Raw genomic sequence first — 25,532 nt, forward strand, 5'->3', positions numbered from 1 at the left:
TGTGAGAAGAAAATAAAGGTCACCTCTCAACCACTGGTCTTTAAGCTGTAATGATTGAGATATCATGAAGCTCTTCAAATCAGCCAACGCACTTGTTTTCCGCTGAAGATTAATACTGAGTAAGAGGGTTCAAGAGAAAAAAAAATTATCCACCCTCTGTAAGGCTGGAGTGCTGTTGGAATGTTTTCTCAGACCTGTCTGCTCCAGAGGAAGCAGCATGGATAATTAGAAAGGGCACCAGAATTAGGAACTCTGCTAATGAGGTTCATATTGGTCTCTTGTATAATAGAAAGGTCAGTTCAGTTCACTGCCTTAGTTCTTCCTCCAGACTATCTGACGTAAGTATGCTGCTTGCCTTTTTTTTTTTTGGTCCAGCATCTGCTTCTCTTGTTTTGAATCTCTCTTTCCTTGTCTTTGTTGTGGTTTAAGCCATACAAAAAAATGATTTGTAAAATAAATCAAACACTCTAGAATTGCAATGTTTGGGGGATGCTTAAAAATATTTTTAAATGGATTCAACTGGGTTGTCATTCTGTTTTCTGGGATATCAGAAATTACTGGTATAGGGCTGGAGGGATCTAATCAATGTAGAAGATGGAAATTTTAATTTAAAAATCACAACCGGTATGGTTCTGAAGGAGCTTAGGGTTCCCACACTTTAAAGGAAAGTACAAAATATTTTGAAACCTGAGACACACTGCAAGAGATGACAATTCAAAAACTACACCATGCTTTTCTGAGAGACTGTGCAAGCTTGCCATTTCATTTCTGAAGACACTTCTGTGCCTTGCTTGTGCCCTTACTCCCAGAGACAACGTGTGCTTTAGATTAACACCGAAGTCAACCTAGCTGCTACCAAATCAGAAGTCCTATCCCCCCTCCTCTATTTTAGCCATACACCTTCCCCTTTTGTGAGGCTGCAGGGTGAGTCATTTACCTTGAGGCCATCCCATTCAGCAGAAGGCAGGCATTAAATCAGCTTAAGGCCAAACTGCAACCTTAACAACCAGTGACTGCTCACACTGACAATTTCCAGTAAAGGTTTCTCGTACTCCCAAAGCTCTCTCCCCACTGAGGAGTCTGCTGGGCTTTTATTCTGCTTTGTTTTTCAGGTGGCCTTTATAGAGTTCTGAAGTTGTTAGCAAAAAGTTTTTGAAGAGCCTTGATCTCATAGAAATCAGCTGCAGGTCAGCAGTGAGTCTTATTGACTCATCTCTCTCTATGATATCCCTTTCATAGGCACGTATGTGGCTGTGGATGCCCAGCATCAACTGCAATCTATTTTCAAGACATGAAAATATAAAATTCCTTGAAAAGGGACCAACCTGTGATCGTTTGGATATGGTCTCTTCTTTTCGATAACAGTAAGGAATTGAAAACATCAGTGGTGAATGGATGACTACAGAAACTGAAGCATGCTGAGACAAAATAACTTCACATACTGTTCTTCTGTTTAAAACTGAAATGTGAGTTGGTTTTCATCTGTAAGAAACAAAAAAAAATAAAGTGGTGTATCTATTCATATGTGCAGGGAAAGAGGAAGGAGAGAAGAGTATCGAGTAGAGGACTGGACTTCTCGATAAATTCAATGCCAAAATAGAGTTCTGAGTCTTACTATGTAGGTAAATAGTATGGAGTTTCACAGCCATCAGTGGTAGATGGCATCAAAGGTTTTGAGGAAACATCAAAGTTCAGCTTGTACAAATGGTCTTAAAGATGGCTTTAAATTTGTCTCCTTTTCTTGAAAATTGTGGAATTTGAAGACTGAAAGACCACATTATTCTTTAGGGAGAAAGGAAGCTAGGATTTATAGAGTACCGGTTTCGGACACTAATTTGGGTTTGTGCTGTTCTTGCAATTTCAAGGAGATTCCCTGGCCTTCCCACTCAATGCAAAGGGATCTCTGTGTGTGTATATAATCCCTGAGCTTAATAGGATGGGCTTTTAGCAAAACAGCATGGTGTAGAAAAAAACTCAGGGGAAGTAACAAAGTGCTGAGAAACTTCCCTGTTCTCTGACCATCTCATGGGACACTCTCAGCACTTTTGATTTGATTCTGTATTTTGAATCCCCAAAGACTTAATCAGCACACATATACACACAAGTTCCACTGCTTGTCATGCATAATTTTTAGGGTGAGAGTCTCTGAGGGATACAGTACAAAGACAATACCAAAACTCCTTTTTTCTGCAGTTCACTTGCTGAGTTCAGTATAAGAGGATGGGTGAGTGACAAGAATTTAGGAAGCCTTTACCCAAAGGGTTCAGACAGTCCCAGACACATGCTGTACCCCAAGCTGCCACAACAATCTGTTTGTTAGGGCTAAATTTGGGGCTGGGACTGAGTAAATATGCCCTGGCTCTCAGTGGGGGCAGAGCGCTGTGCTTAGTGTAGCTGCCTGGCTTCTGACCTACAGCAACCTCAGGTCTGGCTGGTCTGAGGGAAGAAAGAGCTTAGATCAGTCCCTGCAGAGATGTACCCAGGGAAATAGATTTAAGTTCACTGGGAATTTAAAAAGTTTCTTGAGCACTCACGAAAATCCCCACTGGGCTCCTTTCTTTGCAAATGCAAATACTTTAATAATCTGGTTCCTAGTGTCTCGCTCTATTTCTTGGTCTTATTTTGCCTTTAAAGTAGGGAAATCCTGTCCTACCTTAAGCATATTAAAAAAAATAAGGAGTTCAACTAATGTAATAAAACAGGGATTGCAGAGGGTTTCATAAGGGAGAGCACAGAGATACAAATCTTATTGCCTGATTAAGCTCTGTTTAAAATGTTGAGTTGCAATATAATATTCAAGACCAGTATGTCAAAACACACAGTTTTCACATGCAGTAGATATCACAATGTTGCACGAAGCTGTAAAATGTTTGTTGTCATCTAACAAAGAAAAACTATAATATGTAGTATGTGGCCCCTGCCCACACAGTGGGATTCAAGTGTATATAGATGTTTCTAGGAAGATAGGGTGAAAGAACACATCCCCACATGGGGACAAATCAGTGGTGCCATTCTTGGTCACTGTAATATGAGGGATGAAGAAGAAATACAGATCCTGGCAAAGATGGTCTCTATTTTTCTGACATCAAGATTTACCCCAGTTGATCTAGAAATACTGAAGACATTGCAAAATATTTAAGATCAATATTTTAACTGTTATAAATTGCCTGCTAAGGATGACTGACTCACTAAAGATTGCTTTTATTTGCAAGGGAAACATATTTTATACCTTCCTTTGCCAGCACTGGAGTACCTATGGCCCTTTGCTTTGAGGCTGTCGTCACAAAGAAGAATCACTGAAAGGTACCTTTGTAGGTCACTATTCATTTTTCATTGAACTGAAGAATCTGCCTACTCAGGTGGTTGATGTATAGCTGGGATCTGAACCTATATTTCCAGCTGTCTAATGAGGACAGTGCTTGAGCAGCATATAACACCAGGCAGAATTACTTCTGCAGAAAATATTAGGTCACGCTGGTTCTCTCTCATCCTGCCCAAAGGACATGTCTCAGCTGAGGTTTTTGAAGTTAGAAAGTTTGTGAATTTGTTTTGAGAACTTAAAAGTTCTTTATGGCAAATTCAAACAACTGGAAATACAGTTGGTGTATAGTAGGTGCCTGTTTGTGTACAAAGTTTGAAGAAATGCATTTGTAGTCTAACCTGGACTTTTCTTTTTTTGCCAGTATACTGCAAGATTTTTATTTTTTTTTCTGTCATCTCCACTCGTTTTTGGGAGTTAATCAATATAGGTGTATGGGTCAGATTTTCTATATAACCTCTGTATTAACCAGATGATAGGAAGGAGTTATAATTTGACTAATAACACAGACTGTCTAGGGGAGACTGCTCCTGCCAGGATATGTGCTAGGATACACACAGCCTGCACAGCTATGGCTCAGAGACAAACACCTAATTACATCTTTCAGTCATGTTCAAGGAGACAATTAGAAACAGTGTCTAAAGTAGCTATGCAGGCAGAAGTGGGAAAACTGGCAGTAAAGCCACAGGGTTATTCGTTGAGAGAATTTAAAGATGCAGGGGATGGAAAGCAATAAAGGAAACCTTCTGCTTCTCTAGGCTGGATCCCATTGGAAAAAGTCGTAATTTCCTATTTCTGCTAAAAAGGGAAGCCACAGCCCAGGAAGCAGAGGCAGCATTGACAGTAGGGGACCAAGTTTGGAACAAAACTTGTGACTGTGACTCTAATTGACAAAATCTTAAATGTACAAGAAAAGTATTTTTAAATGAGTAAAAGCTTGCTTTGCCATGACGGCATTGTTACAGACAGCTCAGCACTGTCCATTGGCAGAAGAAGGCTTTGTGCCTGTAAGGCATCCGTGCAGAACAGGTCACATATGAGCAAGCAGCCAGAGTGGAAAAGGACCTGATGTGACTTCCACTGCAGGCTACATGGTGGTGAAACAAATGTATGTTTCACATAGATTGCTTGTTCAAGCCTATTCAATGAAATAGCTGTTCCTATTTTTTCCTTCCTCTAGCTTCCCAATAGGAGGGATAGCTCTTTTAGTCCCACCAGAGATGTGCATTTCTAAACTGCCCATCCCTGGAACAGATTCTGTGTGATGGCCTTCTGTAACTGGATCATTTTTGTGATATTTTCTGCAGATTGCAGCAGGTAGCAAATAGTTTTAGTCACAGCTTTCAAATACTGTAATTTAATGTTCCAGATAGTGGTGTATGATGTTATTTTGACTTTACTATTATACTATTTTTGGAAGCTAAGTACATAATATGAAAAACAAAAACAAGAAAAAACCTCCAACCATTAAATTATTCTAGTATTTTCCTATGAGGCTATAACACAGACATAGTGTGGAACAAAAAGAACCGCTGGAGATATCCTTTTTACATGAGAACTGTGATTTTCTAATAAACACACCATTTCTTGCTGAAGAAGATACATATTTATTAAAAAGTCATTGTTTTATTCTCAAGGTAATGTTTTGGACTTCTGTTTGTTCCTTAAGACTGAATGAGTAATGCTTATTTACACTCACTGCATATAGAGCTGCATTATCTTTCATTACTCTTGCAGTCTTTCTAGAGTGTTAGGTTAGGAAATATATTGTAATTAAAAATGAGGAGCTAGCTTTAAAAAATAGTTATCCGTTGCTGTGCCTTGGAATGAAATGTTATTTCCTTTGTGACAAAAGAATAATAACCCTGGCAGATGGGTTGCTGCAGAGCTGGAAGAAAAGCTCTGTTAGAGGGGGACTGACAACGTTGCCTGTGCAGAACAGGAAGTCCTGTCATGGAGGTAATAAAAAAGGCACTATTTCAGCTCAACCAGTTCAAATAATCAGTACTTTAAGCTTGCTTCCTGAATTGCTAGGCAAATACCTTGGTGCTGAGATAGTAACGACTTTTCCTGTTTATTGAAATGACCTTGTTGTTGCCTCTGCATAGGCTATTTGAAATGTGAAGTTGCGTTCAACCCAAAGTTTTAATATCTCCTGTTTTAGATGGTACAAAAGCGTTCAAACGTTCTCTGTTTGCTTTGCCTGGCTCTCTCTTTAGCGTGTTGCCATTGTTGGAAGGACGTTAATAAATCTGTCATTGAAATGGAACTTTCCCAGGTCTTTTCTTCTTTGGAGAGGGATGCCACCTCTCCCCTGTGAAGAACTGTCCAGATGGCTTCATTGACTTCAGCTTCCTAAATGATCCCACCAGAAGGCAACAGAAACATCTCCCCCAGTGCCATTGTGCTGTGATGAGGGCGCACAGACTACCAAGGAAAATATTTCTTGCCATTTTTAACCCTTTAAAACTTATATTTACATTTTGCTCATTGCAGTCAGCAACAAGCCTTCCAATTTTTCAGTAAGAACAGGATCAAAACTGAAATAACTGGCACAAGGAAGATTAACGGAGATCCCTGACTCTACAAGCTACACAAATATGGTACCCTTACGTACCTGCGATATGTCCATACATATCTGTTCCTGGATTTGTTTGTTCTCCTACATAGATCTGCCAACCCTGTAATCTGTTTGCTGCAATACAGTCAAATTAGCTTTAACTGTGTAATCATAATACCAGAAGTGGGATTGCTGCAGTATTGTGGCAGTCGATATAAGCTGCAATATCATGAAAGAACCGAGTGTCTAGCCCTATTCTCTCAGCTGGATTGTTACCAACACCTGAGCTAGTTGGCATGAACCCAAGGCAGGTCTAAGTAAGTTACATCACAGTCACAGATGTGACAGCTATAGATGCATCCCACCGATACAGGATGAGATTAAATGTTCCTGTATTTAGAGAGTAAAATGAGTCTTTGAGGTTGATTGTCTGGAGCAAACTTCCCAATAGAACCTGAGGGGAATCATTTCAATTCAGCTTTTGTTATGATGAGTCTTCAATGTTAACCAATCTCTTCTTCTCTTAAAATATATTAATATATTTCCCACCACTCATTCCTTTTTTTTTCCTTTTTTTTTTAATTTATTTTTTTTTCTTTATTTTGCAGTGGTTTTCAGCTACATTTACAGGGGAGGAAGGGCTACAGATCTGAATATTTTTGGATCTTCTGGCCTCTTAAACAAACCAGACAGATTGAATCCCCACTATTTGCTTTCTTTATTTTTACATTCTTTTCTTTGCCAAAAACTCCATTTAAAAGAGGTGAAGCAGAAAAGCTTCTTTCAAAAATAATTAGCTAAAGTCTTTCCAGCCATGTGAAAAGGAATAAAATCTAAAAAGCTAAATCTTCAATTAAAAAAAAAAAAAAAAAAAAAACACAAACCCAACAGTCATAAGGCCTACTTTGAAAAGACAAAAATGGGCAAAACAAAAGATTCATATTCAAATTCAATAGTTCTTATTGCAAGGGAAGATGCCATTGAATTCCAGACCTAATCAGGATTCTTCTTTTTCAGATTTCAGAAAGTCAGACATGAGCAAACTGGACCTTGCTTTGCAATTTGGCTTGAGTTGCAGCTGATGTCCAATCTTTCAACTAGTGTTTTGGTAAAAGGCAAAATATCAGAACGGCTACTGGTGTTGTGATCGATGCTGCGTTTGAGAATAGTAAGAGCCTTACAATAAAGAGCAGGGCTTCATTACCCACTTTTAGAGGTACTAAAATACTACAACAACTTGCAAATATTTATATTATGAAGTCTTATTCTTTCTGGTATTCACATCCCAGACCTGCTGAAGATGTAAAACTAAGCATCTTCCTGAGCTTGTGCACAAAGATGCCGTCTGGAGATCTGGTTCAAGGCATGCAGACTTGAGCATTTACTTTCAGGCTATCTACTTATAAAGACAACAACCATACTTGTTTGATTCCTATTTTATAGATTTCTAGTACCTAAAACAGATTTATTACTGAATTTTGAAATTCAAATATCCCAAGTTAAACTCAGTAAACTTTCAGATTAAGCAGTGATGGTATATTAAAACTTGCTATAAGAAATGTTTGCCATTTGTATATTTTTCATTTGTCCTTGTTCTTGGATGACTTATTGATATCTACAATGCTTACTTGGGTTACTGTTGCTTGGAGTATATTTGCTGAGACAGTATCAAGTAACATGCATTGCTATTTACAGAATCACTTCTAGGGGAGCAATTATTCCTAAAGATGATAATGGGTTCTGTGTAAAGAGGCTGATACTTGATTAATTATGCTTTTCTGCTGGTTTTGTAAGAAGAGGCTGGACAGGGAAGATATTTCACAGCTTAGCATTTGCAGATGTTGCTGAGAAAAAAAATGGTTCACCAGTAATATCTGAGCTTCACTAAGCTAGGCTGAACCTTTTTACCTGCATAAAGGGAAGAAATGTTTCAGGTGCAAAAGCAGATTTAGTTCTTTGCTTTCTTAATCTGTTTTCTAAGTCCAAACTCATGTTTCTTTTCTTTATTTACCCCAAATTAACAAAGGTAAATAGTTCAATATAAATCACCTTGCTAAAATTAAGTTCACCTATACCCTTCTCATAAAATATCTCTGGAGACTCATTACATGGTTCTTCGTAGTCAAATAAGTAACAAATGGCATCAATTCCATGGATGAACAGAAAATGCTATTATTTAATGGTACTAGGCAAAGTTAGCTAACAAAGTGAGATGATTAATGCAGTGAGATGTCTCAAGTAAACATCAGAATTTGAATTAAATCTCTGGATATCCCTCAGTGCATCTATTACTTTTTATTGTAATTGAGGAGAGAAAGTAGATCTGACACTTCTGTCAAAAATACGCTTGACAGCCTCTGGCATCATGGTTACAAGCTTCTGAAGTGTTTAGGATGTGATCACCCTGTCTGTGCTGTAGCATTCAGAATTGCTCTGCTTGCAGAGTTCAGAATATAAAGAGTATGAAGCAGGACTTACAACAATATAGGCCTATAGGCCCCTGCTTCCACTACTATTGTCACATCATATTCAGTGAGGAATACAAAAACTTAATACAAACCAGTGCAAAAGACTCTTCCCTAAGCAGGCAGCTGGGGAGCTCCAGGGGCCTATGAGAAGCCCATAAAGTACATCGTGTGGTGTAAACTAAAGTTAAAAAATAAAAAATAAAAAAAATCTGAATACCCTGCATCTTATCTAAATCTGCCTGAAATGCTTTGTTTGACCAAGTGTAAAGGGTTTTCCTGACAGCTTCCAAGATTCAAAAAAACTCCATCACTTTTTAAACTACATTAACAACAAAAATTGAAAACCTGTGTTAATTCTGACTAGCCACACAATAAATGTTTGGACAGTGCACAACACAGATTCGTTAAAATGCAGACTCTGAGAACCCAGAAATGTTCTTTCTGGAATACTATATCTCTACTTCTGTGTGCAGGCTATGTAGAGCTATCATAAGCTATGCCTTGAAAACTGGTGTGTTCTGGACTTTCAGTACTCCAGCTGAAGTGATTTCATTTCAGAAGGTCAAGTGGTTTTTGATGGTTAAAATCCCTCTTCTAGTTTACTGTTAGAATACGCTCACTTTCAGCTTCCTTGAGAACTATGCAGTACTGTGAATAATGCAAAAGAAGAGGGAAGCCTACAAAGGTGAGTGAGGAGGAGGAAAATACAGTAAAATGCAAACCAAGGTGATCCAAAGTCCTCTAAATCTGGGTCATTTCTTAAGGAACGAATTATGGCCTGTCATTTTGCTAATTAGAACTTTTCTCTGATTTCTGTTCCTCTGTTAATTCGCTCAAAACCAAATACTCCAGATTGGTATTTTGTATCGTTTGCTACCTTTCTATAAGAGATTTGAATGGATGTCAAATGATACTCTAAATGACGCTGATCTAATGATGATCAGCGGCATTCAGCTGTACATCTAGTCTACCCTATGCTTTTGGGAGGTATGCTAAGGAATAAAAGATAGTAAACTAACCTTGTTAGTTCAACTAACAAAGGTATAGATTATATTTCTGTACCAAGTTATACCACTATTTAGAAATGGAGCTGAAATCATTGTGAAACAAAGAAAATGGTCAAAGGAAGGGAATAATTTTACAAGAGTTTCTATTTCTGACATAAACATCATCATAGATGGTTTTCTTGGTGTGTTTTTTTTTTTTTTCTCCCTGAAAGCTGAAAGGCTTGTGGACTCACCTGACGTCCACATCATGCTATGAGATTAAAGGAGATGGGGTACAAAGATAAAAATACAGGAATGACTTATGCACTCTGTGAAAGCATTTTGTTTTATATCACTGTAAAGAGCCTTTTGATTATGGAGTAAGGATCTAATTTCACAAGCCTTTCATGTAAATAATTCAGCTCTAAGAAACCATGCCAGATCTCTTTCTTTTTGATGCTTTGCAACATGTGCGCACCACCAGTCCTAACAAAGCAAAACTTCTCATACTTTTGAAAGATTCTGATTCTCCAAGAATGTCTATAACTTGCCAAATAGCCTGAGCCTATTACCTGGCTGCATTGTTTGAAATGTTTGTTTTCCTAATAAAGATTCGTACATTTCTGAGAAAACAACTGGGTTGCTTGCACCACTGAGACTTTATAGTTCTTTTCTTTGCTCCAAAGTCGAGACAAGAAAGACTTCCACTTTTCAAGCAGGCAATGGGGCAATTCCCAACGTGGTGCTGTGGCTCGTATCTCAAAGTACCTTTGCTGCCACCTAAATAGGAAAATACTGCCAGCTGTGCCACCATACTGAGGCATATATAAAGTGGATAAATGCATCCACTGAGTCTCACAGCTGTGCACAAGGGTGCTGAAAGTAACCTGCCCCAGTGTGGCAATCCATGTGCTGCTTAGAAACTCTATTCAAATGACAACCTCTAAACACGACGGAAACCCTGAATAATACAGAATGGAGGAAGAGTTGTGATACAGGAAGGGAAAACAGCTTGAAAAATAACTTGTTAGGTCACCCTGAGATGCCAAGAAAATGACTTGGGTTCCCTTCTGACAGAAATAAATACAAAGGGAATGTAAAAACCACCGACTTTTTCCCTGATGCTCCTTCCTAGTAACCACATTACCTTTTCATTTAAGCCATCTTGCTTACTTGTGCGCTGAGTTATGTGAAAACCAAATGGTGCTTTGAATCAATGACATCCCTGCAGGGCACCTGGAAGGTTTATTTCCTCTCATTTATGTTCTCTCTCTTTTGTTGGGATTCAGGGTAAAGGCCAGTCTTCCACCCACCCCTCACTCCGCTGTTGCGCTTTTGCTGCGGTTGATTGCTGTTTCTTTCCTGCTTCTTAGGGATTCACCTGCCCACCTTCACTTCATTATCTCATGCCCTTTAGTTTCTGCTTAATGTGGACATTTGTGTGTTAGTATCTAGACTGTGCCTTAATATATGCAGTGAACCCTTTTGATTCTAGTAACAGTCTGCTCCTGGGTGACAGAATTATCTTATGAAATACTCCTATTCTTTTGTGCCACTTGTTTTCTCAGGCAGGGGTTTCTTTGTTCTGTTCTCACACATTGAATTCTTCCAGCAGAATCCTAATACAGGGATCTGCTTTTGATTTTAAATTCTCAGAATTTGAATTTTTTTCCCCAGTGCTGTCTAGTTTTGATTTCCCTAAGTTAACTTTAGTGAATGCGGTACTTAACATTCTAGTGAATGTGCTCTCTCTCTTTCTTATATGTATATAAGAAAAAGAAGCTCAGAACAATTTCATGCATAAAAAGGCACAAGTACCGAATTTAAGAGCCTTTTTATTGTTCTAAACACTGAGATGTACCTGTCTTACAGAAAATACCTTCAGGCATGCTAACTCAGATATGGGTGCATGCTCAAAAGTGTGACAGATTATCACAACATAATACGTCTATTACATAGAACTCTATTTTACTGATCACGAATGTGACTACATTGTAATTACATGTTATTCTCCACATAGCTAACAAAAATATTTACAACCTGATGGGTGACTTATGTGCACAATTTGCCACAAACTCTGCAGCAAATCCTTACTGTGTTTTATAGGACTTGGCACAGGAAAGCACTGCAAAGATCAAACCAGAAAGCCTACAGGGGAACGAATCTCTCCACTGTGCTCTGGAGAAAGGAGAAGAGGTGGGTCTTGCTGTAGTTTAATGCAGTATATACAAGTCTTAGCTTGTAGATTGTAACATTGAACCTTGTTGACTCCAGACAGTGTGTTACGTTGTACTCTTCTGGGCTCATTCCTTATGGGACATCTCATAAATGTTGTGCGCAATTCAAGGCAAAGGCTGGAGAAAATAACCTGATAGTCCCAGATTAAGAGCCAGGTTCAAGAAAAGATCAGCACTGGGGATGAAGACACAAGCTAAGCAAGCTCTGCTGTACTCTTGGTTTCCTACCCAGGCACTCTTGGCCACTGGGGTAATTCTGAATTTGTGAGATTTGATTAGGAAGCAATATCCCTGCTTCATAACAACTTAGCTGCTGTAACAGTCTTCTTGTGAGTGCTGACGCAGGAGCTCTGATTATATAGAAATGGATCTAAAAACAATGAATTTTCAGGGGAACTGCCTCCAGCCACTTATTTGACCGTAACAAGAGTTGATTAGAACGTGTGCCTGAAGTGAACAGGAGACCATAATGTCAATAAGCTCCAGACCCTACTGAACTAAGTAAATAATAACCACAACTGTGGGATGAGCTAAAAGCATCGGATACTGTCTTTTGTTGTCTTATTAGGTAAACCATGTCCATCTTTCCCTTCCCACTTTCTGGCAAAAAAAAAAAAAAACATGATATATGTTCTGAGAGTTCCTGGGGGAAGAGGAGGGGCAGGGGGAAGGGGAGTAGGTGGACAAACAGTCATGAAAATGCCAGGAAATATAAACCTTAAATATGAACGGTTGAAATGAATATTTTAAAAATTCAATTTCTACTTTAAAGTATGTATATATGTATATATATATTTCTAGATAATATCAAACACGTCTTTGTTTTCTTAATCACAGAATGTATAAATATAAGAACACATTTTAAATCCTGGACTGCTTGGTAGGTCATATCTAGTGCATTGGACCCATATAAAATATCCTGCCCTGTCTCTCCTGTAGAGAAGTCCTACTTGGTTGAAATAGTGCCATTTTTGATGGGTCTCAGAACTTCCCTGTGGGGAAGAGATTTGAACTGGAGCAAGGATATCATTAGAAGCTGTTTTATTATGGTGATTCTATGATTTCCCTAATCATCCCCTTTAGAAATTGGTTCTTGAACAATCTGCACAAATGCTAACAGGGCCAGGAGAACAGTCTTATCTCCTGTCAGAGAAACATGCAGATACTGAGGGCACGAATACTTAGGGCAGGCATATGATAGGCCTTTTTGCAAACTGTCTTATTCATGATTTATTCCTGTGTTATGCCATGTTTTCAAATGACGGTGGGATCGGATTTCTTTTCCTTAACAGAGAAATGACATATATTTCTGTGGATCCTAACAGTGAATTTTTTGTTATAATGCCTGGCCTTTCTAACCTTCTGTCTGCAATTTGAAGTTTTCTTGATCATAATCATGATTAAAAATCTCCTGGGCATACAGTATTTTCTTATGTTAAAAGGTATTATACTGGTAAATTTTATGTAAAACACAATATTAATATAATTAAATATATAGGGGGTTAGTTCCTTATGTCTTCCTGTTTGGTATATCACTGTAGGTACTATTCCTTGTGATTAAAAGATGAATACAAAGTTCAAATAAACACAAAGAGGTCATCCTCTCTTGCCTGTCTGTATCAGTATTGTGCAGCTGTAGTTGAGGTTCACAAGATCTTTAACAAAAGTTCATTTTACATTCGGAACACAGACAGATTTGTGTTGCTGAATCCCTTTCACATCCACTCGCCACACAAAAAGCATGTGCTAAATTGAGTTCAGCCCATTGCAACAGTTCTTCTGATAACCTTGGAATGCAGCCTACGTGGACAGAGGATGCTTTAAGTCTTTAGGAGGAATATGTACTAAATAAGACCCTGCTTTTATATTAAAAGCCCAATTTTAATAAAACACTCAGGCATTCTATTTCAAGTAACTACTTTATTTATATAGCCAGGTGCTTGTCTTGCTTTTATCTCACCACTTCCAGCAAAATCTCAATTTAAAAATTTTCCCTTCTTTTGTCCATCTCTCTTTATAATTAGTCTTTTCTGTTTAACTCCATGCTTGCCATCATTAAAATGAAATTGCCAGAGCCTTTCAGATATTCCCATTTCACTTGCTTATTTACAATTCTTCTGGGACTTTGTATTGTATTCTTTATCACTCTAATCCAGATGTCTTTCTAAGGAGAAGCAACAGGGAATTGAGGACTTGAGGTGAGATTTCACACATTCTCTCTTTCTTTTCTGGCTCTGAAAGGTACAATGCTGTCGAAGGAGCACAAACAGATGTTCGACTTTTCCTTCCATTTCCTCAGCACCTGCAGCATCCAGCAGAAAACAAATCATTATGTTTTTGCTCATGTTTCTAACAAATACAGCATTTTGGATGTCCGGTGGAAGAATCTTGTCAGTGGGCTTACATTCTTTCATTTTGTACAATAATATGCCCTGCTCACCTTTCAGGAATTTGCCTTTTTTAGCAATGACAATGAAGCAGCTCATACCAAAAGAGATTAATGGGCATTAGGCAATACTTGCATCTATGTCCCCTCTGGGGCCTCATAGCTTAATAACAGGGTTTGCCTCAAAAACAATCCAAGCAACACCAGATAAATGCCTTTTCAAGCCTATTAACATGTAATGTTAGTGCTTTGGATAAGAATACAACGTAAGTAAAATAACATCATATGGAGCTCCCATATGATAAAAAGAAGGCAGAAAAATCCCACTAAAGTTTAATGTACCTGCATCTAGTTTCATGGTGTCATAGCCACATATCTTTATCATCATTCTTAGCAAAACTATTCTATGTTAAATTACTGTAGCTACTGAAAATATTTAGTCCTTTTCCTTTTAATTTTACCCTTCTGAGTTTTTGCCTATCACTGTTTCATCTGTTTTTTTCCCCTCTTGATACTCTTCCTTTCTAAGGAAACAAATCCTTATAAGCAATAGAGCCTTGCTATCACCCTGTGCCCTGATATGCTGTGAGACATCCTTTAGGAAAGCTCTACATATCTTTCCTCAGAAATCAGTTATGTCAGCTCTTAGTGAAGTTGGTGGTTCTTATCTAAATTACCTCCTAGTTCCACCTGGGATTTGGATGCTTGAAGCAGAGGATTAGATCCTTAGCAGATGTAAATCAGCATACCGCTGTTGATTTTAATTATGTCTGGTGTCTTATACTAGCTGATGATCCAGCCTGGAGTAATAGTATAATGGATGGCTTGTTCATTTCAAGGAAGGAGGCTTTTTTTTCTTTTTTTTTTTTTTTTTTCTTTCCTCACTGAAAGCATCCAGCCTTGTTGTTAGTACCTATTGCTTCAGCAGCACAGGGGTAATGAGAGTCTTCTAAAGCTTATGCTTTAATAGAAAAAGCGTTCTTGTGGTACAGGACAGTTCTTTCCTGAATTAGCCTTCATTACTGCAAGATATAGCTGTAAGCTACCAAATCTGTATTCACACAGCAGTGGATCTGATTTAGCAGAAGCCTTTCCACTAACCATTGTCAGTGGGATTTAGCTTGGTGCCTTCTCTTCAAGCCTTGATGAAGACATGATGGCTTGATAAAAGATTACTTAATATCTTTTCCTTAATGTTAAAGGACCACTGTGGATTTGGACATGATTGAATAAAAGGTTGGCTCTAAATGCCTGCTCTGACATAAGACAAGTGCACCACTATATTTTATGTGATTTATGTGCTAATTAGATGCTTTTTCTCAGTAGTCAGTCAGAGATTTGGAACTAACTTCTCCAGAAAAAAAGTCAAAAGCTTTCTCAATTTCTATGCAAAATAGAATGTTTCAGTTACTACTTCTGAGGTATACAAGTGTGTGCTGACACTTAGAAGGATATGAACTACAGGAAAGTTAAAAACAACTGACTAACAGAAAACGTGTGTGATTCTCCATCAGAGAAGACAAAAAGGGACAAATATAACAGAAAGATGTTAAACACAGACCTTACATGCTAACGGATGGACATTTTGTACAGCCATATAGGTGACACTATAATTCTTTAGTTAAACTAGAACACTGTTTTTAGGGTTAGAGATGACAACTACAAAAAACTTACAGCCCTGATAAAAAAATAAATACATACAAATGTAAATCTTTTTTTTTTCTTTGAACACAATTCATAGAAAAATCCATGAAAGGAAAAAGAATTTTGTTTGCCTCCCACACAAATAAAGAATATTCGAACTGCCAATGTGTTAAGGCAGTTCCTAAATTTGTTATAGGCAACAGGTTACGGTAAAAACAGAAATGTGATCAAAACACAGGAGCGTGATGAGGGAATACTTAGGCTGTCATCTCTCTGTAATGAAGTGAAAGCTGTGTTCCCATTCTCTCTGGTCAGTGGATGCAATGAAATATATGCATCCTATATATTGGGATGAAGTTCTATACACAGTTGTTGTAGATTGTAGACTGAATAATGGGCTAGATTCTGCAATCTAGTCTGATTATGTGCAAGTTCAGTATGACAGTCTTAATTTGACACATGTAATTAAAGGTCGTAGCATTTAGGAGTTTCAGAGACTGATTTTTTATTTATTTATGTATTTCATTATCTGTCTCAGATACCTGTACACCTTTAAGGAAACTTTTTCTTCTTGGAGAAAAATTACATCATTTTAAAAACTGCTTTTCATATCCTTATTCACTTAGCAAAATTCACTAAAAGAGTACAGATAGTGACTTCAGAGAGGCTGCTTTCATGAATAAGTATTGCACATTGTAAATATGAATTCCAGAACTAGGCCTGCCTGATTTTTTTTGTAAATGAGGAGCCATGCCCATAATCACATTCAGCATCCGGTTTGACCCAGGGTTATTAAATTTATCGTACATAGCTACATCACAGCAATTCTTGCTGGGACTGAAGACAGGAGGTGGCAAATGTTAATTGTAGAGCAGACCTGAATTTTGAAGACAGGAACTGTGTTTTAGGTAGGCGGTCATTTCACAGAAAAGCTTTGCCATTCAGTGAGTGTCTATGTGGGGAGTGCGTGTGTAGCTGGATGGATATGGAAGGTGTCTGCTGGTTGCTGGAAGAATGTACAGCTGTGTGCAGCAAGTGCACAGTGAACGCAGTGACACTGTGGTGAAGAAAGTCATGAGACAGTCTGCATTATGAAAACCCTTTCTTATGTGTAACAGAGGGAACTCAAAAGCATAAAACTTGGGCTTCTGCTATTGCAGACAACAGTGGTTATGTGGACAATGTTTTCTGAGCCAGAAAAGCTTTTCATAAAAAATAATTCTTCAGGCGTTACCTTTGCAAGACTTGGACATCACTGAACATGTCTAACTCATTCAGCAGATGGCCCTGAACATACTCATGATAGCCAGTTCCTTAGCAAAATTATCATCCAGGTATTAGAGGCTGACACAGTATTCAACTTCTTTCCTATGGTATGAGACATAAGGAAAATGAAACTAAGCAAGAAGTCTAATGGAAGATAAATGTCTAAATTAGCAGGGAATGAAAGCACCTTTCTGGAAACAAAACAAGAAAAGCCCCATATGTAATTGTGTGAGAGTGGAAGAGAGCGTAAATGCTATTTAGAGCTTACCAATCAAGAAAATACAATAAAAAAACCAGCCGGGCATATTTTTCCTCCTTATCTGATACCTGAGTAGTCAGACTTTCTTGATCTCAAGTAATCGGGCTTCTCTGAAGCTGTGTGACCAACTCTTTATTGAATTTCTGAGTGTGAATTACTTAACATTTTAGCTCAGCAGCAGAATTTGGAAGAAGCAAATCACTAATGATTGGGTTAACATACTGTATCACGCTTGTCTGATATTTAACCTTAGTAAAAACTTTCCAGAATTTAAAGGTAAGTTATTCTCCTTCCTGCTGAGGAACAAAGTTACTACAAAGATGGCTAGGTCTCCTGAATTTGTTTTACAGCCATGTTTCTTTTCTTGGATTCTAAAACACCTTGCCAAGTTAAGGAGAAAGAGCTTTAATGAAAACCCAGAGAATTTTGTAAGTTCCCCATAGGTTTACTCACAAGGTCATATCTATGTTTAAGCACTTCGCTGAACTAACTCCTGCTATTAAGGCTCTGGCAAGAAGAGTCTCATATTTTATGTATGAACTGTGAAATCCCTGGTTGATGTTATAATATAAATGCTAGTAATTATTTTTAATGTTATGGCTGAAGATAGCATTCAGATACCGGATCCCATTGCTCTAACAGATGTAGACTGTGAGGCTGCCCTTGTCCTGAAAAGTTTACAGCCTAATTGTTACTTGAAAGCAGCATGAGGATCAACAATCACATCTACATCTACATATATTTTTCTTCTCAGTTCCCCAGATACAGAAAAGCAAATCAGTACTTCATTTAAAACTACATTTGAAGAAAATGAGATGTAGGAAATAAAACCGAGTCTGAGGGGAGAAAAACACATGAGTAGGATGCCCTAAGTTGCATGGAAAGTAGAGAATTAGGAAGAAATACTTGAAAAGCTATTATTTTATTAGGCAGAACCTGCTCACGAAAAATGGACAATAATCAGAGAGTCAAAAAAGTACATTCTTATAAATTAATGTCATTAGCAGAGATAGACTTAGAAAAATAGGATCAAAATCCCAAAAGAGTCATGTAGACAGATGCTAGGAAAACTATGACACATCTGATAGCTTGCAGAACAGTCTTAATGCGCTTCCTCCTATATGATCAAGTATGTGAACTGACAAAAGAAATGTTAGTTAATCAAATCAGGGCTTAGAACAAATAGGGAGGAGATTTTAACAATAGCATAATATAAAAAATATTTGTTGTTTTTATTTCATGTGGAGAAAAAACAAGAAATTCAAGTAGCCAATTATTATAACAGCAGAGAACGTATCTCATTTAAAAGGTCAAAATGATATTCTGCCATCTTTACGGTTTGCCAAAGCTGTAGTTAAAGTTGCAATCTACGTTACAAACTGTACTGCAACCATCAATATAGAGGTGTCTATATTTAGAACAAAGCAGCATTGTTAGTGCTTTTTTAAAGTGTTGTCAGAGAAGACTTTTCAAATGCATGACAGCAGATCCAGTTTGTGAAAGGAATCTCAATCACAGCAATTCCACCCTGGCACTTCGATTTCAGGTGCAAATCTTCCATGGCTCTGTGGCTGCTGCACCTCTACTTCTCTCCAGTAGTCCATCATTCTCAGAGCATAGCCTCTCCCGCTTGTAGGCTCTTCTGTGATGGGTCCCTTCTTTTATAACAACACAAATGCCCAAATGCCAAGAAGGTCTTTGATCTAATTATGAGGGAGAAGTACATCACCATTGTCTACAAGGACATAAAATCTTATATAAACAATGAACATAAACATCTTGATATGTTGGTTTGTGGATACAAATTATTATGAAACTCTCACGTCTTCCTAATGGGAGACCAAAATTTGATCCTCTTGCTTTGATGTGATACTGTGCCACTGCAAAATTTTGCTGCCTGCCTCAGGGATCACGAGCAGACTGTCAGCGTTTTGGGAACACACCTGGCAAACAACAAAGATGATCTAAAAAGTTCCTGCTATGTGGCTTAATATTCAATAAATGATGCAAGAGGTCCAGAAGGTGTGAGGTCTCTGTTTATGGGACTCTGCAGGTATTCATTTGTCAGTGGTTCCCCAGGAAAATGCTTTCCTTTTTAAAGTGTACTTTCACAGGAATTGCTGCCATACCCATCCTGCATTAATATTCAGGATCTGCACTCATAATCCATTGCTAAGCAACACTTAACAAAATTGATCTTGCATTAAACAAGCTCTGGAGCTTGAATAATACATTATTTCCTCTCTACTTATAATCAGTGAAAACCTTTGGTTGCCTTTTGAATGTCACAATATTGAAAGATTTTATTTTAAACACAAATCTTAATTGTTACAAAAGTCCATTTGGATTAAGGATCAGATGTAAATTCAACCTTGGCATCATTTAATGCTAAAAGTAAATAAATTACAAAAATTGTTCAATCCTTGAAGGATGCAGAAAAAAATAAATAAAAAGCAACACAATACAGAGCAGCCATATCCCATTTTGCATTCAGATACATTGAGGGCAATACCTTGTCGGCTACTGTGTATATATTTTAAGCATCTCTGTCACTGTTTATTTATATTCTGTATTAAGATCACACATCTGCGTGCATTTATATGTTGAATACAGGAGTTTCTGTTTCCCATACATGATTATTTTATGTACATAGGAAATAACCTTGCCTCTCTGGAGTTTTCCGAATGGCTGCTGAGGATGGAATTCCACACCTTGAAGTTGCTAGAAATTGCCTGTTTTGTCTTCTAACCCATTTCTCTGCCACTGCAGGATAGCTCTCCTGGGTATATTCACCAATGCCTTAATCATCCTGTTCTTAAGAGTCTCAAGCAATGTCTCCTTTGGGAGTTCACTGCACAGTCTATTAGATCTTAGTGCTAGACAACACTTATTTATATTCATCTTATATTTATTAAGCCAGAGTCCTTCCTGTCTCTTTCCTTCCCCAGCCCCTGATACTCCAGTTCAAGACAGAATGTGGGAAGTAATTTTCCTATAATTTCTGAAGGCCTAGGTGTTGGGATAATTATGTATGCTACCAACTTCAAGCCTTTCTTTACTTCCATTGAATGATTAGATGACTAAAAACTCTAAAAATTGGGCCCTAAAGAACTTGATTCATTTTAATTATCTTACACTTCATTTTATAAAACAGTTTTCTAAACTAAAACTGAAATATAATTTTAACACACAATTCTTGACAGATTTCAGGCAAAGTATTAATTTGTTGACATTGTCTATGAATTGTTTTATGTTATGCTCTATTTGTCTCCATTGAAGAATCTAGTGTCCATGTTTTAATATCTATGACTTATGTAAGGAACTTCGAACAAAGGCTGTTCTAAGAACCTGTACTTTGCATTTAGGAAGTGTACAAGATATTTAAATAATTAGAGAATATAAGCTATGTATAATTTTCCCAATAACCTTTTTTGTTGTTGTTTTTGTTGTTAGAAATAAGTAAAATAATGCACATTGTTGTCTCTAGGATATTTTTCCTATTTTTCTTCATCACCGTAAAACTTGTAAAATAGAAACATTCAGGCCAATGAATGCAAAACTGCTAAAATACTCATACTGTTTAACTCAATATAAATTTCTAAAACATTTTTTCAGCACATTACCATGAACTTCTCTGAAATTCTTATACAGCCTCTGTGAGAAAAATTAAATATGTAATCTTTATTTAATAAAAGTGCAAATTGAAATAAAAACCATGAGCATAAACTTTAAATGTTCAATGGGGAGACGTTTAGGCCCAGCATAAAACTGAATTTGATTTTTGAAAGCTATTTGAGCCTCAATATCTTTATCTCACCAGACATTTTGCTTATTCCTTATATTTCATCCCATTTCACTCCTTATCTTTATTTATGAAGGATGCAAGTTATGATTTTTCTGTGATAACACACGGTCCAATGCTGTAATGGCAATGCATCTGTTGCAAATATCCCACCATTTGAAAGGGTGGTTTGTATTTTTATTTAAAGAGGGAAGGGTCTGTATTTTTTCCACCCAGTTGAGGGGAAAAATAAATAAATAAATAAATATTACTCAGTGCTTTCCCATCTTAAATAGCATTTTGCTCCCCATGAGTTTGTCAGTGTATATTTATTGGGCATAAACCAGGATGCAATCACCTGATCTTAATTATATATTCTTTCTATTTCAGTGTGGAAGTTATCGTAACAGTTTTCATTCATCCCTAATACAGGCAAACCAAATGACCACTGTAAACCTGAAGGAGTCAGATTTTGGTGTCCTTATTTCTTTCTTTCTGGAATTTAGTGACAGATACATCTCAGGTGAGAGCTGAGGGATAAATGTCGGACACAAACCATACTGCTAGTTTTATAACTTCTTGTTGTGAGTTTTTAGTTTCATGTCTATGATGAGCGCAGCTTAGTTTTTGAAAATCCAGGCAACAGGTCTTCAATCTTCTGTTGGATAAAATGTCAGCAAATGATGACCTACATTTTGCTAAAACTATTTTTTTAATTTCATGATGAAGTGTGGCAACAACTCCAGTCCATCTCAGCAGGGTCTTTATTCTTTTGACACTTTAACCCAACAACATTCTGAACTACCAGTAATGAGAAATATTGTTCAGGATTCTGAAGCCTCATTTAAAATTGATAGCTTAAAATCACACGTACTAAACAGCCTATTGAGCATGTCAGTATTTGCATATCTAGAAAAATAAATTGAGACATAGGATTGTCTACTTAATTGTAGCATGTTGCAAGAAAGCTGATGAGGGGAACAGAGTACAATGTAGTTGTTTCAAGCCATTGTCGTTAAATCCCTCCATTGGAGATGACAGCAGACGCTAGGCAATCCTTTTTGTCTGGCATCAATATGATGGTGACTGTCTCCTAATGTTACATTCAGTGTGGTCTGTACTGCTAGACTAGGTGAGAACATTTAATAGTTCTTCTTTTGAGGCCAGACTTCAGTCCATCTCTTAGACTTTTCAATTTCTAAAGTCCTATTTGTGTACATCTTCACACATTTTCCTATAAAGCCTTGGGATTCAATGTCCCTGCCCCTTTACCAGTTTAATAATCTCCTTAAAAAGAGTATACGGTCTAGGAACAAGCAGACCTGACTTTTGCTAATAGTATTAATGTCTCTCTTCAGGGGGATCTCAGCTGTAGCTTTGAAACTTGCATGTTATATTTCATCTGAGGTCACATGGAGTGCTTTTTGTGAATTGAATTTGGGAAAACATGTATATAATCAAGCTCTGCACTTTGCTCTGTTGCACTTCTGTCAAATGCTCTAGAGTGTGTGCAGGAAACCAAGAATCCTCTACTTGTAGATGAGGAAAAATAATCTCAACAAGTTATTTGCCAGGCCCTCTGGGAATGGCAATAATTTGTCTATACTCAGTTTGAGCTGACTTTGGGATCCCAAAATACTTATGGAAAAATATTAAACCTTTGGCTGCAGTGAAAAATTCCTTTTGTATCTGAGCATATTGCTACCCTTTTTTTTAATTATTTTTTTATTATTTTTTTTTCTGCTCTAGTGGTCTCCAGAGTGAAAGAACTCACAAATGTCTGAAAAAAGTCTGTGAAAAGCCTTGTTTACCATAGTGTCCTAGACTGCAAAATTGGTTACAGTTTGCTGTGATTAACAATTCAGTATATATTTGCTAGATCCGAACCAGGTCCAGAGAGAGCAGCACTGTTTTCATTTTCTCAGCCCCATAGATGTTGGTGTGGGTAGCTTGTATTACACAAGACAGACCATCTGGTTTTCATGTGGGCTAACCTGTATTTAAGTCTGTAATAGTGCTCTCTTACCTGAAACCAGAGCTCTCCAGATCAAACTTTGATACCTGGAATGTCAAATTCCATCTCCATCATAACTTTCAGGTTTCAGAAGTTATATTAAACACAAATACCCTTTCATAGTTAATTAATTCAAGAAATTATCATAGCTCCTTTTGGTTTGTTGGAAGAACATTTATGGTGTCACTTGATGACCTTCTCTCATTGTTTCTTTTATTATTTATGGTGCATGGAATCTACTTAATTTTATTTGTGTGGTCTATTAATTCAGTTGCTTTCATTATACACAGTGGTGCTTGGAGATTTTATGTTCATATAGAGTTTTTGCCTTTGGTGAAAATCTTCTGTGTCATGAAAAAAAAAAAAAGTTACCTTTTCTACAAACTCAAACAAAGAAAAAACTCCACTCAGGAGGGATAAAGACACATCTTTCTTGGAAGGGATGTTGAGAGTACAAGAATGAGGGATCAAAGGCAGGAACATTTCTAGAAACCATCTAATCAATCTAAAAAGAGTCCCTAAAAATCACCTTGACTGCTTATGTTTTGTTTCCCTCAGTACAGACCCCTCTTAGAGCCTGATGCTACACAAAGAAGAATGGTGCATTGTTTCAGGCACTTCTGTCTCTTGCTGAAAAACATTTCTAGTTTATAAGGCTAGTTTCTTTGAGTCTATTCACAAGGAAAAGGTTTTGTTTTTTCTAATCTCAGGGGAATAGTTCTCTTGGGATAGACCAATGAGCAATGTGTCTTATTCCTTTTCATTCTGACCTTTTTTTTAAAATCTCTGCCTTAAGGTGAGAGGAACTTTCCTAAGGGCTGAACTGTCAGTTTTTTTCTGTGCTCTGAAAACTTCCTCCATTCCCTGGAAGATATTCATATATCCTCCTTTCTTGTTTTGGATTTCTTGCTTTTCCAGTGACTTGGCATCATTAAGAGCCGGAATCAAACAAAAAGGAACATTTTTCCTTGAAGCAAATGCAATCTGTAGCTTTTCTCAAATTGATGTCCTTGCAGATTTGATTAACCCTCCTAAGAGAATGTGTGAGTTCCTCTCTAAAATGCCCCCAGCCACCATTACTTAGCTTATTCTGTTTTGTTTTTGTTTTTGCTAACAGTACTATCTTGGCATCCTGTTGGCTTGTGCACCAGAATCCGACCTAAAATTAATACATCTCAGTTCCTCTCAGGCAGATAGCCCATTCATCTTCTCCTGCAGTGTAACGCACTGTTTCTTTGAAGAATTTTTCTGAGTTGTTAATGATTCTGTCATGGGTTTTGATGCAGCACATGCTCTGCTGGGGCATGTGAAATTATGTAGGTCTTTGCCATTATTGCATTTCTTTCCAAACATTGGCCAGATTTTGGTTCAACATATGGTACTGTGTGCCACCTCACGTACTACTTCCTGTGTGGACTTTGACATTTAGTTCTGTGTATATTCCTGGCCCCAAGCATCCTTTCTTGAAATATTAGCAGATTTTTTTTCTACTCTCTGTGGAATCAAAGCACTGCTTGCCTTCCATAAATTTCACCGTAGCGTGAATTTCACTTGGCAGATTCTGATTGTATTGTCTGGGGTGAATTCTGGGTCTCCTGTAGTTTCTCTGCCAGAGCTTTGTTCCCACTTGTGTTTTGGTCTCCTCCTCCCTTGGTGGATTCAGTCCCACCTACACACCTTGGAACTGACAGTGCTTGGGCTGCATTAGATCATGAGCAAATTCTTCTCTTCTTCTTGTCCTCTGCATTTAAAAACTTAGCATTCATCTTTCATTTCCATGCAGAGTGAAGCATTCCTCAGATTCCTTTAATAGAGTTTCAAATTTGGCTGGAGTTAACTAAAAACACATCAAGCACTTCAAAAGTGGTTACTGTGAGAAATAAAGCTGTTGTCTGTCTGCCTCCCTTTCTGCCAGCTCCATGCTTGCTGACACAAGGTGAAGTTTTGCGTCATCCACATTTCAAGAGCGTGTCACTATGGGTAAGGCATTTTCCTCCCTTTCAATTCATGCCCCTAAGAGTATTTTTAGGTTTGGGAGTTATTTTTCTTTGTTGTTATAATCCTGTAATCATAGAGAGTTCAGTAATTAAAGCAGGGGAACATGTCCTGAATTCTTTTAAAACGTGTGTCCATTTTCTGACCAGCACGTGGTCAGAATACGTTTGCAGAATACTGTCCCTGGCACAAGGACCTACTTAAGGCAAAATTCTCCACATGACTGAAATGATTGTTCATAGCAGCAGGACCATTTTGCTCGACTAGGGTCTGCCCCTGCTATTCTTGAGCAGTGACCATACTGGGGTAGTTACAGCAATACACGGCCTGTAGTGGATCTGAGCCAATCTGTGTCACCTCCAGAATCCTAAGGCCTGAAAATGATTCTGAGAATCAAGTATACAGAACCCTATTGCTGCATCAGGGACATGCAGTCCTCATTTTGCAATTTTTGTGCAGCCATCCTAGGTACTGGCAGACACCAATGCTAACCTCATTTTGCACCTTTTACCTCCCTTTCAACTATTGCCACACCTACTGGATCTCTTCCTTCTCCACCAAAACACTTCATCTTATGCATGCTAACTTCAAGGGATTTGGTGCCTGAGCAAAATAGC

General features: G+C 37.7%; 2 long non-coding RNA genes across 2 annotated transcripts in view; one reads left to right on the forward strand and one right to left on the reverse strand.

The window, feature by feature from the left end:
- LOC308177555 overlaps positions 1–25,532 on the forward strand; it is an 87,645-nt gene that overhangs the window by 57,245 nt on the left and 4,868 nt on the right. Inside the window, exon 2 of the long non-coding RNA XR_013939253.1 lies at positions 11,440–11,529. This is a non-coding gene — a long non-coding RNA (uncharacterized lncRNA). The remainder of the gene's footprint in view (positions 1–11,439; positions 11,530–25,532) is intronic.
- On the reverse strand, positions 11,446–15,121 carry LOC308177557. The gene is made up of 3 exons (XR_013939255.1): positions 14,299–15,121; positions 11,620–13,872; positions 11,446–11,539 (listed from the first exon to the last, which is right to left on the reverse strand). It is a non-coding gene; the product is annotated as an uncharacterized lncRNA (long non-coding RNA).

This window comes from Anser brachyrhynchus (assembly GCF_964034855.1).
Source record: "Anser brachyrhynchus genome assembly, chromosome: 14".
Classification (NCBI taxonomy): Eukaryota; Metazoa; Chordata; class Aves; order Anseriformes; family Anatidae; genus Anser; species Anser brachyrhynchus.